The sequence below is a fragment of the Pseudophryne corroboree genome, chromosome 1 (genome assembly GCF_028390025.1).
Source record: "Pseudophryne corroboree isolate aPseCor3 chromosome 1, aPseCor3.hap2, whole genome shotgun sequence".
Taxonomy (NCBI): Eukaryota; Metazoa; Chordata; class Amphibia; order Anura; family Myobatrachidae; genus Pseudophryne; species Pseudophryne corroboree.
Window position 1 is genome coordinate 516,114,281 of NC_086444.1, and position 18,078 is coordinate 516,132,358.

The window sequence follows — 18,078 nt, forward strand, 5'->3', positions numbered from 1 at the left end:
GCAGCACTTTATTCCATACTGAGTTGCTAGGGTGACACAATACCCACCCGTCACAGCTGTGAGATAATTGAGAATCATCCTATGCTGAACCAGTTCTGTTTTATAAGCTTGGAGCTCCCTTCCAGTATACCTGAATGTGTCATCATACATTTCAGTGATATTGTCTAATAAATTTGCAAGCGCAGATATATATTTATAATTTATCACTCCTCTGGCGGTACGAGTGATATCTAACGCGATTAGAACTTGAATCCCGGTGGATTCATTGATCAGGTCAGAGGCCGGATGCTCTGTTCTTTCTATTAGGTGCCGTTTAACGATGTGCTCGTAATGAGTGTGAGTATAAGGAGCTTGGGCACTGCGGTGAATATCTTTCATTTTAGTATGTGATACAGTCATTACTTCAGGCAGTACTTTTCCAATATAACATAACCCTTCTGAGTTTGGGGCAAGCCACTTATACGCCTTCCTCCCGCATATGAAATATGCATCATCGGGGAGAACATATGGGACGGAGTAGGACATTACCATATTACACATTTTCCATATGAAATCTCCTAACCCTAATTCTCCCATCTGTTTAGTACACGTATCAATTTGTACGATATGTGCACAGTATCCTGGTGATACCTCTCCAACTCTCATGGTCCTACTTCCTAGGGTATACCTATATCGGAAATATTTTCCACTACCGGCTATGTGGCGTATAAGTTCTGTATCTGTTGGCATTCTATCGGCTCTGTATGAAAAGGTCATGGTTTGGTTATTCCATGACACTTCCCAATTTCCCGGCTTTCGGGGATTGGAAATGTTAAAACATACTAGGGATCTATCCACATGATATTGGTGGAGCTTCAAACTAGGAGGACTGGAGATATTAAACCTCCTGTCCACCGGTCTCCCACCACTTAACTCAAGTACCTCCCCTACCGTTAAAGGGAATGGTACTAAGCCTGATTTGCTATGGCCTTGAGGTACTTGAGAGCATACCCAACAATCTGTCTGATTTAACACTTTACCCACTAAGGAGTGATAGTCACTCAATGGATGCCGGTCCATGTGGACATTAAAACTGGATTGGCATTTCTTGATACACCCATCCTCAACTACACTGTCACAGAGTCTACAGATACAGTTCTCTTCAGCTAACAATCCTTCACAATTTCTTCTATTGTCAATGCTACCAGATCGTTTTCTGATACTCGCCTTTACTCGGTGATTATGTTGTTCTTGGAAATCTACGCCTCCATCTCTGTCATCTGAACCCATTCCAGAACCTCTCTCGACCTCCATGGTACTCTCGCCGGAACAGACTGCTCTGGTCAACATCATGGTCAACAGGAAAATCCGGATCACAGTCTCTTGGGGCAAGTCCATCTTATAGGAGGAAATGGAGAAGAATGAGAAGGGGGAAAGAAATAATTGAGGGAGATGGGATGGGAAGTGGAGAAAAACAATAAAAGGGAACAGGGGATCGACAACTGCCTCCGATCTTATTATTCTCAATGCTCAGGTGCCGTCTCAGTCCTCCTGAAACAGACACTCCAGTGATACAACTTCCTCTACCGTCTGTTCTTTATCACGGGACCTCTCTGGATCAGCAACCTTCTTACAATGGGACGAATGAACCCAAGTCTCTCTCTCGGCAACCTTCAATGCTGTCGTGCTAATCAATAAGACTTGGTATGGTCCTTCCCATCTGTCAATAAGGCAACCTGAGCGTAGAAAATTCCGTATCATTACATAATCCCCAGGTTCAATGTCATGACAATTACTATCTGGCAAATCAGGAATCACTAACTTCAGATTGTCATTCTGATTCCTTAGCTGTTTACTCATGTTAACCAGGTATTTTACAGTCACTTCATTGTTACACTTCAAATCATCCTGAGGGTTAATCATAACATGCGGTTGTCGACCAAACAGAATTTCAAAGGGGGATAAATTAAGAGGGGACCTGGGAGTGGTTCTGATGCTGTATAGTACAATGGGTAAAGCTTCTGGCCATGTTAATCCTGTTTCTGCCATAACTTTGCTCAATTTATTTTTAATAGTGCTGTTCACTCTTTCTACTTTCGCACTCGCCTGGGGGCGGTACGGAGTGTGCAGCTTACTATCAATTCCCATCAACTTACACATTCCTTGAAAGACATCACCTGTAAAATGGGTACCCCTATCACTTTCAATTATTCTAGGGATACCGTATCTACACACAAATTCCTGCACAATTTTCTTAGCAGTAAACATAGCGGTATTTGTGGCCGCAGGAAATGCTTCGACCCAATTTGAAAACACATCTATACAAACAAGTACATATTTCAAATTTCGACAAGGGGGTAATTGTATAAAATCAATCTGTATTACCTGAAAAGGGCCGCCTGTAGGTGGGATATGAGATGGTTCTGTTGGTATTGCCTTTCCGATGTTCTTCCTCAAGCAGGTAAGGCATGACATTGCTCTCTTACCCGCATGGGATGAGAATCCTGGGGCGCACCAATATGCTCTTACCAACTTGCACATTCCCTCCTTGCCCAGATGAGTCAGCCCATGTGCTGCTTCAGCTAAACATGGAAGGTATGCTCTAGCTGCCACTGGTTTACCCTGTCCATCTGTCCAGAGTCCTGAGGACTCCTGGCCATATCCTTTTGACCTCCAAACTGCCTTTTCCTGTGTGGAACACAAATTTTGCATTTCACACAACTTCTGTGTGTTTATGGTATTAAATACCATCAATTGTGTGGTGTCTGTCTGTCTGGGGGTACCAGCTGCTAACTTAGCAGCTTCGTCTGCTCGGCTGTTACCAAGTGATACTGGGTCTTGGCTATATGTATGTGCTTTACACTTGATAACAGCCACTCTGTCGGGTTCCTGTATCGCTGTTAGAAGTCTTTTGATGTGAGCTGCATGCGCTATCGGTGTACCAGCTGCCGTCATGAAATTTCTGAGGCGCCATAGGGCTCCGAAATCATGGACTACCCCGAAGGCGTATCTAGAATCGGTGTAGATATTGGCTGACTTTTCCTTAGCCAATTCACATGCTCTGGTTAGGGCAACCAGTTCAGCAACCTGGGCTGAGTGAGGTGGGCCTAGCGGTTCTGCTTCTATGGTGCCCTGGTCATCTACGACTGCGTATCCAGTACACAAGTCTCCCGAGTCCGTCTGTCTGTGACAACTACCATCAGTGTAGAAAGTAAAATCTACATCTTCCAGTGGGTTGTCACTGATGTCAGGCCTTGCCGTGAAATTTTGGGTCAAATATTCCATACAATCATGTGTGTCATCCCTTGTATTAAATCCTCCTTCCCCATCACTCTCATCCTCCACCCTTTGTGCCTGTCCAGGCACACCTGGGAGATATGTTGCAGGATTTAATGCACTGCATCTCCTTATGGTGATGTTTACGGGGGCCATTAATGCCAATTCCCATCTTGTAAACCGCGCTGATGAGACGTGCCTGGTTTGGGCAGAATTCAACAAGGCTGACACTGCATGTGGCGTATGAATTGTGAGGTTGTGTCCTAGCACTACATCTTCGCTTTTTGTAACTAGCAATGCTATCGCAGCGACACTTCGCAAGCATGTGGGGAGGGATCGCGCTACCGTGTCTAGCTGAGCGCTGTAGTATGCTACCGGCCTGCTGGCATCACCGTGCTTTTGGGTTAGGACGCCTGCCGCGCAACCAGCACTTTCTGTTCCATACAGCTCAAAGGGTTTCCCATAGTCTGGCATACCTAATGCTGGTGCCTGCGTTAGGCACTGTTTGAGTCTCTCAAATGCCATCTCGGATTCGTCTGTATGCGAAATCCGATCAGGTTTGTTTGATGAAACCATCTCCTGCAAAGGTAATGCTAGAATGGAAAACCCTGGGATCCAGTTACGGCAATACCCACACATTCCTAAAAACGTTCTGATCTGTTGCTGGGTTTGTGGCAGAGTCATGTCTCTAATTGCTTGAATTCTATCAGCGGTAAGGTGTCTCAGTCCTTGTGTTAGACAGTGTCCCAGATATTTTACTTTAGGCTGGCATAATTGTAACTTGTCTTTGGAAACCTTGTGTCCTGTGTCTGAAAGATGAAACAGGAGCTGTTTCGTATCTTTCAGGAACGCTTCCAGTGAATCTGAACACAAGAGTAAATCGTCCACATACTGTATCAATATTGATCCACTCTCTGGTTGGAAAGACTGTTAACAATCATGCAAAGCCTGTGAAAATATACTTGGACTGTCTATGAAACCTTGTGGTAATCGAGTCCATGTCTATTGGACTCCTCTGTATGTAAATGCAAACAAATATTGGCTGTCAGGATGCAGGGGTACCGAGAAAAAGGCGGAGCAGAGGTCAATAACAGTGAAAAATTTCGCAGTGGGAGGGATCTGCATAAGGATGACAGCTGGATTTGGCACTACGGGGAACTGACTCTCAACTATTTTGTTAATCCCTCTTAGATCCTGTACTAGCCTGTAACCCCTCCCCCCACTCTTTTTCACGGGGAAGATGGGACTATTGGCAGTGCTGGATGTTCTTACCAGAATGCCCTGTTGTAGCAAGCGCTCTATTACGGGGTATACTCCTAATTCCACCTCTGGCTTCAGAGGGTATTGTGGGATTTTTGGAGCTATCCTACCATCTTTTACTTGCACAACTACTGGAGCTACGTTTGCCATTAATCCAGTGTCTTGTCCATCTTTAGTCCAAAGTGACTCTGGTATTTGGGATGTCATTTCTTCTACCTGGGATGGATTCCTATTTATCATAACAGTATGTGACATTAATTTTGATGGGGAGTCTAGCATGTCTCGCACTTCCTGAGCGTGATTCTCAGGTATGTCTAAGAATACACCTTCAGGAGTACAATAAATGACGCACCCCATTTTACACAATAAATCTCTTCCCAGGAGATTAGTCGGTGCCGATGCCGCCAGCAAAAAGGAATGCTTGGTATGCAAAGGCCCTATTGTAATCTCTGCTGGTTTGCTAACAGGGTAGTGCTGGACTACTCCCGTTACTCCCATGGCTGGAATTGTCTTACCAGTGGTTCTCATGCCCACTGTCGAATTTATCACTGATTTGGCCGCCCCCGTATCTACAAGGAAGTTTAATGATTTACCAGCTACATCAATTGTGACCTCGGGTTCACTTCCAAGGCTTGCAATCAATTTCACTGGCTGCAGATTACAGGTATGGCCACACCCCTATTGGGTATGGTGACCTCCCTGAATCGCGCTGGCAGCAACTACTTGAGAAGGGGGTAAATGGGAACTACCAGAGACTTGCCAGTCTCTTTTTGGGGGATATCTTTTTGTTTCCCCTGCATGTGGCTCATGACTCCGTCTCTGTGGTCCCTGATCCCAATTTCGTGTGTCATGTCGTTGTCTAGGGGGTTGATATGATTTTTGTGTGTTTTTCACTCTACAGTCTCGTGCAAAATGTCCCTCTCTATGACAGGAATAACAAGTTACCACATTTGACTTACCCACAGGGTTTGGAGATTTATACAAAGGTGGCCTTGTGGTCAGGGCCTGTATACTTACGGCCATTAACTTATCACTTTGTGACTCCCTGTGTCTGGTGATATTCCGATCGTGATCAATAGCGGCCTCTCTCAAAGTAGCCACCGACAGACCTCGCCAACATGGTTGCGTGGTCTGTACCCTTGTCTTCAACACCTCTTTTAAACCATCCATTAACACAGATACTGCTACCTCTCTATGATTTGCATTTGTCTTAATGTCTTCTATGCCTGTGTATTTAGCCATTTCCAGTAGTGCCCTATGAAAATACTCAGCAGCTGTTTCTGACTCTTTTTGCTTAATGGAGAAAATTTTGTTCCATTTAACTACAGCTGGAAAATACTCTTTTAACTGTAAATTTATCCTCTTTACATTGTCTTGGTTGTACACATCCGTAAGGGGTACATCTTCATCTAATTTACAGTCAGCTAAGAATTGTGCTGAGTCGACATTGGAGGGTAAACATGCCCTCAGCAATATCTGCCAGTCTTTGTTATTGGGCTCTACAGTATTCCCTAGATCTCTAATGTATTTCTGGCTAGCAACTAGATCCTTCCTAGGATCAGGGAATTCAGACACTATTGTTCTTAATTCCATTCGGGAAAACGGGCAGTGCATGGCAATGTTTCTGACAGGAGTGACTCCTGAAGTGTCCGTTTTCCCATTTGGCACTGCTATTACCCTAACGGGATTAAGTCTAATAACATCATTCTGAGTAGATTCTACAGCCTGTGGTGAAATGGTTTCAGCATAGTGTATGGTGCCGTACTTACCCGTTGATACGACCTCACCTGTCCCTCCGCTAGGGGCCTTGGATACTAATCTTACGGGTTGGGTCGTGCCCACTGCTGTTTCTGATATGGTGGCTGCTAGAGAGAGTGCCGATAGTGTTGTTGACTCGTCCTCTTGATCACACTCCTGGGGAAAGTTTAAAACAGGGTACAACTTGCACGGGTTAATATTTGCATTACTCATCTTATTCATATTATCCTTAACATTTATACAGTTACTAAGTGCCTGTTTATTACACATTAGTGCGTCATTCTCTGCAACCAACTTCTCTCCCGTTATGTAAGGTGGCGGTGGTGCCGTAGCTATCAGTTTCCTGATAGGGTTAGATCCAGCCGCCTGAGCCAATCCTCTCTGAATTTCACCCTCCTGTTGCCATAACTGTAAGTAGTCATAATGTTTGATCCGTCTCTTTGTTGATATAATGAGACATATCCTTCTCCTAAGATTTTGTAACACATCTGGGCTAAAGCTACCTACCCGGGGAAACTTCTCGTCATGCACAGTCATTCTTTCCCATTCATCACATAAAACCTCTGTGTGTGAACCGTATTTTTCACACATTACATACCTTGCCGACCCGATTGGTCGGTTCACTAAATCAACCCGAACCAAGGTTGATCGCCCCCTACCTGAACAACTGGCCCCCATACTTGCAGGGGTTGCTTTCTTCAGCGAACCCTTACAAAACCAAGATGTTCGGGGTAGGCCGACGGTGGCAGTTTACCGAGTACTCCACTCACTCCTCGCCCACGTTGGCCAGTACTGCAATCACTGATTCAGAGCTGCTGTACCCAACCTAGGGCCCCTATGAACCTTTACTTACTGGGGCGTGTTGGACCTACCAGTCCCCAGCAAGTATCGGTTGTTGGATAGTTCCTGAGTGACCAGCGAACCTCCCTTAAAATAAAAAAAATTACACAAATCACGTTAGAGTGTACAAATAGCGTTTATGACCCCTTTCGTACGCAAATGGTACTGGTCAGGTTACTAACTAATGCACACAATTACGTGCGGTACAATCGTTCTGCACATAAGCAACTAATCTTATGTGCGGAGCGACCAGTGGAATCGAAAATTTCGGCTGCGAATTCCTTCAGCCAGAGCTTCAATGGCCTATATGGGTTCCGCACCAACCCTTCCTGGTGTTGTGCTACTTCTCTATAGCGGACTTCTTAGTCTGCTGTACCTAGACCTCCTGGTCTGTTCCGGACCTCCTGGTCTTGTGCTACAGTAGACTTCCTGGTCTGCTATACTCTAATGCTCAAATTTATGTTTAACAAGGGATGCCTCCCCAGCCACCATGCACGTCACTTACATGTATGTACCTCACGAGAACTCGACTTCTTGTGGTTCAACCCAAAAATTGTAAAAACTTATATATGCAAACACTCACCACATGTACACTTTAATTTTTATTTCTGCGCAGAAATTCCTTTCATTCAGTAAATAGTCTAGACCAGATGAGTCGCAAATTGGAGAAGGATCTATTAGCTTAAAATTTCGGACACTAAAATTGACTTGCGCTATTTATCGCGTTGCCTCCTTTTCGCCTGTTAAAAATAATACTACCGTGTGTTTTGAATTATGTGGGCGTACCCGGACGCTCCGTTGCGTAATATACGCTACGTGCGTCGGCCTTTGTGTTGCGTACACTAGTCTCACCCTTTTGTTAGAGACACGTGTATGCCAGCCAGATATGTCCACAGAAATACAATTAACACGTTTATCAATGTAGATGATCTTTAATTGTATTCATCTACCGAGCACCACACAGGTCTCTCAAAGCTGTGTGCGTGCTTTACAAATTACCCCTTAATGTATTACTTTTACTCTTTAACTACTAATAGCAACAAATCTTTCCTAGCACGTTATCAATTGTGAAATGGCAAACAGGAGAGTGATATGTGAAAATACACGAATGAAAAGAAATGCAGATATATGCGTGCGTGCGTACGCAAGACAGAACAGGAAAAAAAAACAGTTTTAAAAGACACTAGCGTATTGTTCTTACCTCCGGTTCCGGATTCCTTCAGCACCCTTTACTAAGCGAAGCAGACGCTTATTGGGTCAGCACTACGAGGAATATTACCTCCCGCCCTTTGCTGATCGATAATGTCTGCTGAAATTACCTAGTGCAGATATGTGAAGAACGGACGAGCACCCAATTGATAAAGCCTAATATTTATCTTATTTAAAACACTCTAAAAGGTTAAAGAACACAGTACGCAATTGGCGCACGAGGTACCGTAAGGGTACGCTCTTAGCGTAGCGGACGCTGTATTGGGAGCGAGCCGCTCGAGCGACACAAACGCTCGCGAGAATACGCTGTTGGTATCGGGCACACTATAGGTGAGCGACTACCGTAATGCTACGCTATCAGCGTAGCGGACGCTCGAGACCACGAGGAGATCACGAGCGGCGCAGACGCTCACAAGATAACAATCAGTAGACCTTGAATGTAACACACAGGATATTCTTACACTGTAGACCTTGTATTGAAACACTGTAGCTATATAACGCTGCTTAACCTTGTTTACACTAAAGCTGTTTGAGCGATAGAGACGCTCCTATTACCCTCTGCAATATAATGAACACACAATACCGGTCTAAGGGTCTAACGCCTTTTAAGGAAATGAATGAACGTTCAATTGCAAAAGAATAATACAATACAAGTTATACACTACCAAGATAACATAAAATACCTAACCAAGTAACTACACATAAAATACAATAAAGATACAATTACTTTTAAAGGGGAAGGAGAGAGAGAGAGAACGAGAGAGAATGGCTTATAACAATAAAGACAATATGATTGCAGAGAAACTTACGCACAAAGGGAAACAATCGCATGCGCCTTCTGGATATCCAGCTCCCGATTATCAGCAATGAGAACCGTTGAAGAGAATAGAGAGCTGGCCCAGACCGGCTTGTCCTTTTATACCCTACACAAAATACAGTACAATGGTCCCTATATTCTTATTGTTCATTGGACACAGGAATTCGTCTTCGCATTATAACAAAAGGTCATAGGTTGATTCATACAGGTGGGCTGTGACTATTTCCAACTGCTCAGGTGGGTGGGAAACTAGGTTTTCCCGCCGCATGGATAATAAAGTGCAAATACAGTAAATGTTCATAAACTTCTTATGTCCATAACTATTCGCACGAGCGAGTTATCCGCTTCAAACCAACACCGGAATATTGCTAATTAAATACTCTTCCGATGGATACTAAACACCACTGTATAACCCCTGTCTGACCCTTCGTATCAAACAAAGAGGGATCTCTTTGTCTATGAACATGCTACATTAACTAAACTTTCAGATTCTATCAAAGGGACCATAATCTACAAAATACATTATATGGTTAAAACATGTTACGATTGAGTCGCACGCTAGACGCATACAAACTCTACCGTAAATGCGCATACCGTGCGCCTGCGGGTGCACGCAACAGCGAGTATGCGCACGCACGGGAGAGCTCATGCACACGCAGCGGGGACACGCATGAGGTGCAAATATGGCAGTGTGTAGCGTGATATTTTTCTTACTTTGACAAACTTACAGTTATCACTAAGGGGAACATTACCTATAAAACCTGCTATATGGATTTATTATCTAGCGATTGAGTCGCCCGCTAGATGCACACAAACTCTACCGTAAATGCACATACCACGCGCTCGAGCGCATGGCCGAGGCGCCATCACGCGGCTGCGAGTATCCGCACGCACGGGAGAGAATGTGCACGTGCAGCAAGCACGCGCATGAGGTGAATATATGGCAACGTGTAGCATGATATTTTTCTGACTTTGACAGAGGCATTTCCTGCCGCCACGGATGCTGCTGTGTTTACCGCAAAGAAAAATTGCACAGAAATTTGTGTGTAGATAATGGTACCCCTAAAGGTTTAGCAAAGCTTGAAATTGTACTATTGTGATCATAGATACTGCCACTAGTATTATGTAGCTTCGGAACCACTCCCAGATCTTCACTCGACGAATCACCCTCTTCGACATTTATTTTTGTTTTTGTTTTGGTATTTGTGTCTTTTTGGGTTGTTTTTGGAAGACAACCTCATGTCATGATTGATCCGCACAATGATCAGAAATACACCAATGAGGTGATAGTACAGTACCTTGTTGAGATGAGCCAGCATTTGAGAACTTGACAAAAGAACTTGAAACTGTTGATTGCTGGTATGCCAAATGCTAAGTGTCTTGATTATGAACCAAGAGACTGTGTGATTGCCCTTACGCTCAGGTTGCCTAATAGACAGGTGGGAAGGACCATACCAAGATTTGTTGACAGCACTAAAGGTCGCCGAAAGAGAGACTTGGGTCCACTCGTCCCACTGCAAGAAGGTCGCTGACCCGGAGAGAACTCGTGACAAAGTAGTTTATTGCTCACATTCATCGAGTTTGTGTGTTCAAAGAGCAAGGTGGAGAGCAAAGTGAACTGTGTGTTCCAAGTGAACTGTGTGTCCAAAGAGCAAGGCAAAGAGAACCTCTTGTCACCAGAGACTCTGTTCCGTGAAGACTGAGAGGCGGCACTGTTGGACACTACCTGAGCGTACTAAAGGACTGCAGAAAGACCAGTCATTGTAATTGATTTGTTATGAACAAGAGTTGTTTTGTTCTATTTCTCTTTTCTCTCTTTCCCGCTGACAAACATTTTCTTTCAGGATATTCTATTTTTGCGAGGTTTTTTTATGAGGAGTCGAGTGTGGGACTGGAACTGGTTCTGTAGGAAGGAGTGATTTCCATATAGGATCCCAGGATTAGCCGATCAGTTTGTTAAAGTCAGAGAAAAATCAAAGTTCTAGTAGTTATGGAGTTCAGAGGTAATCAGGAACAGTCAGACAATGGCTATTCACACATTGCAGATAAAGAGCTCATTAATATATGTGGAAGAAAGGTTTATGAGTGGCACTCCCCGAACTCCGAAGGTTTACGTTATTTAGGAAGGACACTACTTATAACCCTTGTTCAATGATTAAACAGACCTAGCATACATTCCAGAAATGGAAACAATGTTCAGAAAATGATAGGAATATGTAGCTCATGAAAATTTTATATGTCACTGTCACGATTTGTTTGTGTCTTCTTCACCTACCCAGCAGAACCTCAATTGAATCCAAACATCAGTGTACAAAGACGTAGCTACATGTATGTGTGAAATGTTCGTTGCAAATCAGACATTATAGGCCAAAGCACTGTCCCAGCATACTCTATAGGTTGAATGTTGTCCCACACCCAACCAGTGGTCCCGTGACCGCCGAGTGCATATTGAGGATGTCTCGTCCTCCTCCCTGTCTTCCCCAAATATAGTCAAGTGTCTGATTTGCGAAATGCATACATACTTGTGTCTGGGTCACCAATTATGGTATGAAATATTTTTTTCTTATGTTAATAATTTTTGGCAGTTGTTTACTGCCAAAGGGTGGACTGCCAAAGTCAAAAATATTACATAAAGAGAACATACAAACTACACACATTTAAGTCGCTATACTTGCAAATACGCACAGCGAGCACAGCAATATATGGTAACACACGCATTTACACGGACATGCCACAGAGATGGATTCTACACTTATTTCATGCAGTACATAATTATAATAATATCAAGCGCCAGACATCATGATGATTTAAAATTACCTAATGAATTAATGTCATGAATGTGTATTATTTGAACGGAACCAGATACACCTGTCATGTTTACTATTAAAACAAGCAGATTGGTGTGTAGATTAATTTGATACTTGTTATTAAGTTGTAGAACATTGCAGCGGATAATTATGATTGAATGTATAAAAGCTAAAATTACTTTTATTTGAACAATAGAAGTTCCAAACAGGAAACTCAGGCCAGCCCCTTTGGATGTCCCCAAGGGCTGAGCATGTTCAGCACATACAAAGAAACTAGTGACTCAATCATGAATGAGAGAGAGAGAGACCCCTCCCCCAGAAACTAGTTAACACATTTTGCTGGTCACACAGGAAAGTAGTTCCTGTTTCTTTTGGTCTCAGACTTACTTGCTTTTTGGTCTCAGAGGAAGATGGAGTCCCAGCATTACTTTACAGAGAGAGAGAGTGATATGGAAAGACGAATCTATATAACTTAAGGATAATGGTATTGTATCGCTGGCATGTAACTGTATGTAACTTTATGTATTAACTGCTTACTGTATGAGTTGTAACTATAGGTATACTGTACTTTGTAATATATATTGAATCCATATCCTTTTTAATAACAAATATATACATCAATGAGCTTTGGAACTCCGATAATGTGTGGGTGTATTGTGTTCTCTTATGGGATGCAGTGTTTTTGCGATGTACAGCGCACTTTTATCGTATATGGTAATAAGATGCGACTTGGCGTCTGCAATATATATTAGAGCGGGCATTTTAAATATTTGTGAGAAATCAATTTGGCATTCTTAATCCCCATAGTACTAATGTGGACCCCAGCATCCTCTAGGACGTAAGAGAAAATAGGATTTTAATTACCTACCGGTAAATCCTTTTCTCGTCTGTAGAGGATGCTGGGCGCCCGCCCAGCGCTTCGTGATCCTGCAGTGGTTTCTTAGTTCAATACTGTTTTGTTACTTGGTTAAGTAATCTTGTTCAGCCGTTGCTGAGTTTTCAAGCGGGTTAGCTTGGTTTGCTTTGTATGTGTGAGTTGGTGTGACTCTCGCCACTATCTGTGTAAAATCCTTCTCTCGAAGATGTCCGTCTCCTCGGGCACAGTTTCTAGACTGAGTTTGGTAGGAGGGGCATAGAGGGAGGAGCCAGCCCACACTCTCAAACTCTTAAAGTGCCAATGGCTCCTAGTGGACCCGTCTATACCCCATGGGACTAATGTGGACCCCAGTATCCTCTACGGACTACGACAAAAGGATTTACCAGTAGGTAATTAAAATCCTATTATCTGTTTAGCACTGTAGATGTGCTAAATTTAGCACATCTACGATCAGTCTTCAGACATGTGGGGGGACGCCCAGCACAGGGCTAGTCTGCCCCGCATGTCAGGCCCTTCCCCCCCTCCCCTGCACAAGTACAAAAGCATCGCACAGCGGCGATGCTTTTGTACTGGAAGACTAGCTCCCTGCCAGTGCAGCTGGCAGAAAGCTACTCGTCGCTGCCCGGGTCGCAGCGGCTGTGTGTGACATTACGCAGCCGCCGCAACCCGCCCCCCACCCCCCCAACAGTCTGGCAAAACACCACCGGCCCGCCCCCTGGCGCCCGGCGACTGCCTCTGCTTGGTGATCGCAGGGCTAAGACAGCTGTCGGCTGTCTGGCATGCTCCGGCGCATCGGTGCATGCGCAGTTCAGACCTGATCACTGCTGTGCGAACACGCACAGCAGCGATCAGGTCTGAATTAGCCCTTTAGATGGGCTGATTTTGAGTCGGATGCTGCTGTGACAGCATTAGTGTGTTTTACCGTGGTTGCGTCTGCAACTTTATGCTATTGCTGTTATCAGTCCTTCCTCTGGGGTACAGCTGCAACTGCACCCATCATAAGCATCATTGGACTCGTTAAGTGCAGAATGTCCATAAGAGTGTGGCCTCCAATGTACATGATTAAGCATCTGAATCCGAAACAGGTCCTGCAGCATGCCCGCAATACTTCAATAGCACACCCAACAGACAGAATGTCTTTGTGCATCTGTATAGCCCTCCTCCCAGTCACACCCAGAAAGTCCCAGTGGATCACGTGACTCTGGGATAGATGTATTATTTGGCATTATGTGGCTTAGTGGTGTCCGCTCACGTTATGTGCTGCTGATACCACTTCTCCCCCATGTACTATAATGGTGATGTGTGTGAAATGACGGGTGTGTCATTATCGGTGCTCCTATCTGCAAGATAGAGTGCCGATGTGATGGCAGATGTATTAACGATCAGTGCCACAACTGCATCTATCGATTTTGACAGCTGCAGCTTTAGTTTGTCCCTGGCTGTCGATTCCGACAGCCAGGGATTGTGCAGACAAAACGATAAAAAAATAAACACCCCTAAACAACGGCCCCTACCACTGCATTCCCCGGTGGTCCCTTCATGTCTCAGTCCAACACTGTATATAGGAGTCTATTTACTAAGCCTTGGAAAGAGGTAAAGTGGACGGAGACGCCAAATCCAGGCTTGCCTACCCTCCCGCATTCAGCGGGAGGCTCCCGATATTTCAATGAGCCTCCCGCTGCCCCGCATACATTGCCAGCCCTCCCGGTTTTTAAGAGCTCCTACCTGAAAATCCGGACTGCGCATGCGCGAGTCCGGCAATGCGGGGTGGGAGTGGGCTGCAAGGGAAAGGTCATGGCCGGCCACCGCACCGCGGGGTTGTGGGTAGCGGTGGCCGTCTTGTGCAGTATGGAGCCGGGCAGTCTGAGCGGCAGGAGGAGTGTCGGGGAACTAATGAGAGCAGAACAGCTGCCTGTTCACCGAAGCACATACTGTAGCCCGGCAGCCAGGGCTCTGCATCGCTGTGGCTGGCCCCGCCCATCACACTCACCCACTGCATGTAACAGGCCAGCTTTCCTCTTCCTGGTTCCTGCATGTGCCTGCCCTTATCTTCCTCCCCACACCTCACTGTCCATGGGCCGGCTCCATGCTCTTCACAGGAGGCAGCAACAAAAGCCAGGTGGGTGCTGTCTGTACTGGGGGTTATATGGGGGGGGGGGGGGGGGCTGTGTATCATGTAGAGTTCTACTGGGTGTAATATGGGGGGGAGGGGGCTGTGTAAAATGTAGTGTAATGTGCTGATGGGTGTAACATGGAGGGGCTGTGTATAGTGCTACTGGGTGTAATATGGGATCTGTGTATAATGTAATCTGCTGGGTGTAAAATGGGATCTGTGTATAATGTAATCTGCTGGGTGTAAAATGGGATCTGTGTATAATGTAATCTGCTGGGTGTAAAATGGGATCTGTGTATAATGTAATCTGCTGCTGGGTGTAAAATGGGATCTGTGTATAATGTAATCTGATACTGGGTGTAAAGTGGGATCTGTGTATAATGTAATCTGCAGCTGGCTGTAAAATGGGATCTGTGTATAATGTAATCTGCTGCTTGGTGTAAAATGGGATCTGTGTATAATGTAATCTGCTGGGTGTAAAATGGGATCTGTGTATAATGTAATCTGCTGGGTGTAAAATGGGATCTGTGTATAATGTAATCTGCTGCTGGGTGTAAAATGGGATCTGTGTATAATGTAATCTGCTGGGTGTAAAGTGGGATCTGTGTATAATGTAATCTGCTGCTGGGTGTAAAATGGGATCTGTGTATAATGTAATCTGCTGGGTGTAAAATGGGACGTGTGTATAATGTAATCTGCTGGGTGTAAAATGGGATCTGTGTATAATGTAATCTGCTGGGTGTAAAATGGGATCTGTGTATAATGTAATCTGCTGGGTGTAAAATGGGATCTGTGTATAATGTAATCTGATGCTGGGTGTAAAGTGGGATCTGTGTATAATGTAATCTGCTGCTGGGTGTAAAGTGGGATCTGTGTATAATGTAATCTGCTGCTGGGTGTAAAATGGGATCTGTGTATAATGTAATCTGCTGGGTGTAAAATGGGATCTGTGTATAATGTAATCTGCTGCTGGGTGTAAAATGGGATCTGTGTATAATGTAATCTGCTGGGTGTAAAATGGGATCTGTGTATAATGTAATCTGCTGCTGGGTGTAAAATGGGATCCGTGTATAATGTAATCTGATGCTGGGTGTAAAGTGGGATCTGTGTATAATGTAATCTGCTGCTGGGTGTAAAATGGGATCTGTGTATAATGTAATCTGATGCTGGGTGTAAAATGGGATCTGTGTATAATGTAATCTGCTGGGTGTAAAGTGGGATCTGTGTATAATGTAATCTGCTGCTGGGTGTAAAATGGGATCTGTGTATAATGTAATCTGCTGGGTGTAAAATGGGATCTGTGTATAATGTAATCTGCTGGGTGTAAAATGGGATCTGTGTATAATGTAATCTGCTGGGTGTAAAATGGGATCTGTGTATAATGTAATCTGATGCTGGGTGTAAAGTGGGATCTGTGTATAATGTAATCTGCTGCTGGGTGTAAAGTGGGATCTGTGTATAATGTAATCTGCTGCTGGGTGTAAAGTGGGATCTGTGTATAATGTAATCTGCTGCTGGGTGTAAAATGGGATCTGTGTATAATGTAATCTGCTGGGTGTAAAATGGGATCTGTGTATAATGTAATCTGCTGCTGGGTGTAAAATGGGATCTGTGTTTAATGTAATCTGCTGGGTGTAAAATAGGATCTGTGTATAATGTAATCTGCTGCTGGGTGTAAAATGGGATCTGTGTATAATGTAACCTGCTGGGTGTAAAATGGGATCTGTGTTTAATGTAATCTGGGTGTAAAATGGGATCTGTGTATAATGTAATCTGCTGCTGGGTGTAAAATGGGATCTGTGTATAATGTAATCTGTTACTGTGTGTAATATGGGATCTGTGTATAATGTAATCTGCTGGGTGTAAAATGGGATCTGTGTATAATGTAATCTGCTGGGTGTAAAATGGGATCTGTGTATAATGTAATCTGCTGCTGGGTGTAAAGTGGGATCTGTGTATAATGTAATCTGCTGCTGGGTGTAAAATGGGATCTGTGTATAATGTAATCTGCTGGGTGTAAAATGGGATCTGTGTATAATGTAATCTGCTGGGTGTAAAATGGGATCTGTGTATAATGTAATCTGCTGGGTGTAAAATGGGATCTGTGTATAATGTAATCTGATGCTGGGTGTAAAGTGGGATCTGTGTATAATGTAATCTGCTGCTGGGTGTAAAGTGGGATCTGTGTATAATGTAATCTGATGCTGGGTGTAAAGTGGGATCTGTGTATAATGTAATCTGCTGCTGGGTGTAAAGTGGGATCTGTGTGTAATGTAATCTGCTGCTGGGTGTAAAATGGGATCTGTGTATAATGTAATCTGCTGGGTGTAAAATGGGATCTGTGTATAATGTAATCTGCTGCTGGGTGTAAAATGGGATCTGTGTATAATGTAATCTGCTGGGTGTAAAATGGGATCTGTGTTTAATGTAATCTGCTGGGTGTAAAATAGGATCTGTGTATAATGTAATCTGCTGCTGGGTGTAAAATGGGATCTGTGTATAATGTAACCTGCTGGGTGTAAAATGGGATCTGTGTTTAATGTAATCTGGGTGTAAAATGGGATCTGTGTATAATGTAATCTGCTGCTGGGTGTAAAATGGGATCTGTGTATAATGTAATCTGTTACTGTGTGTAATATGGGATCTGTGTATAATGTAATCTGCTGGGTGTAAAATGGGATCTGTGTATAATGTAATCTGCTGGGTGTAAAATGGGATCTGTGTATAATGTAATCTGCTGCTGGGTGTAAAATGGGATCTGTGTATAATGTAATCTGATACTGGGTGTAAAGTGGGATCTGTGTATAATGTAATCTGCTGCTGGGTGTAAAATGGTATCTGTGTATAATGTAATCTGTTACTGTGTGTAATATGGGATCTGTGTATAATGTAATCTGCTGGGTGTAAAATGGGATCTGTGTATAATGTAATCTGCTGGGTGTAAAATGGGATCTGTGTATAATGTAATCTGCTGCTGGGTGTAAAATGGGATCTGTGTATAATGTAATCTGTTACTGTGTGTAATATGGGGGGCTGTGTATAATGTAATCTGCTACTGGGTGTAAAATGGGATCTGTGTATAATGTAATCTGTTACTGTGTGTAATATGGGGGGCTGTGTATAATGTAATCTGCTACTGGAT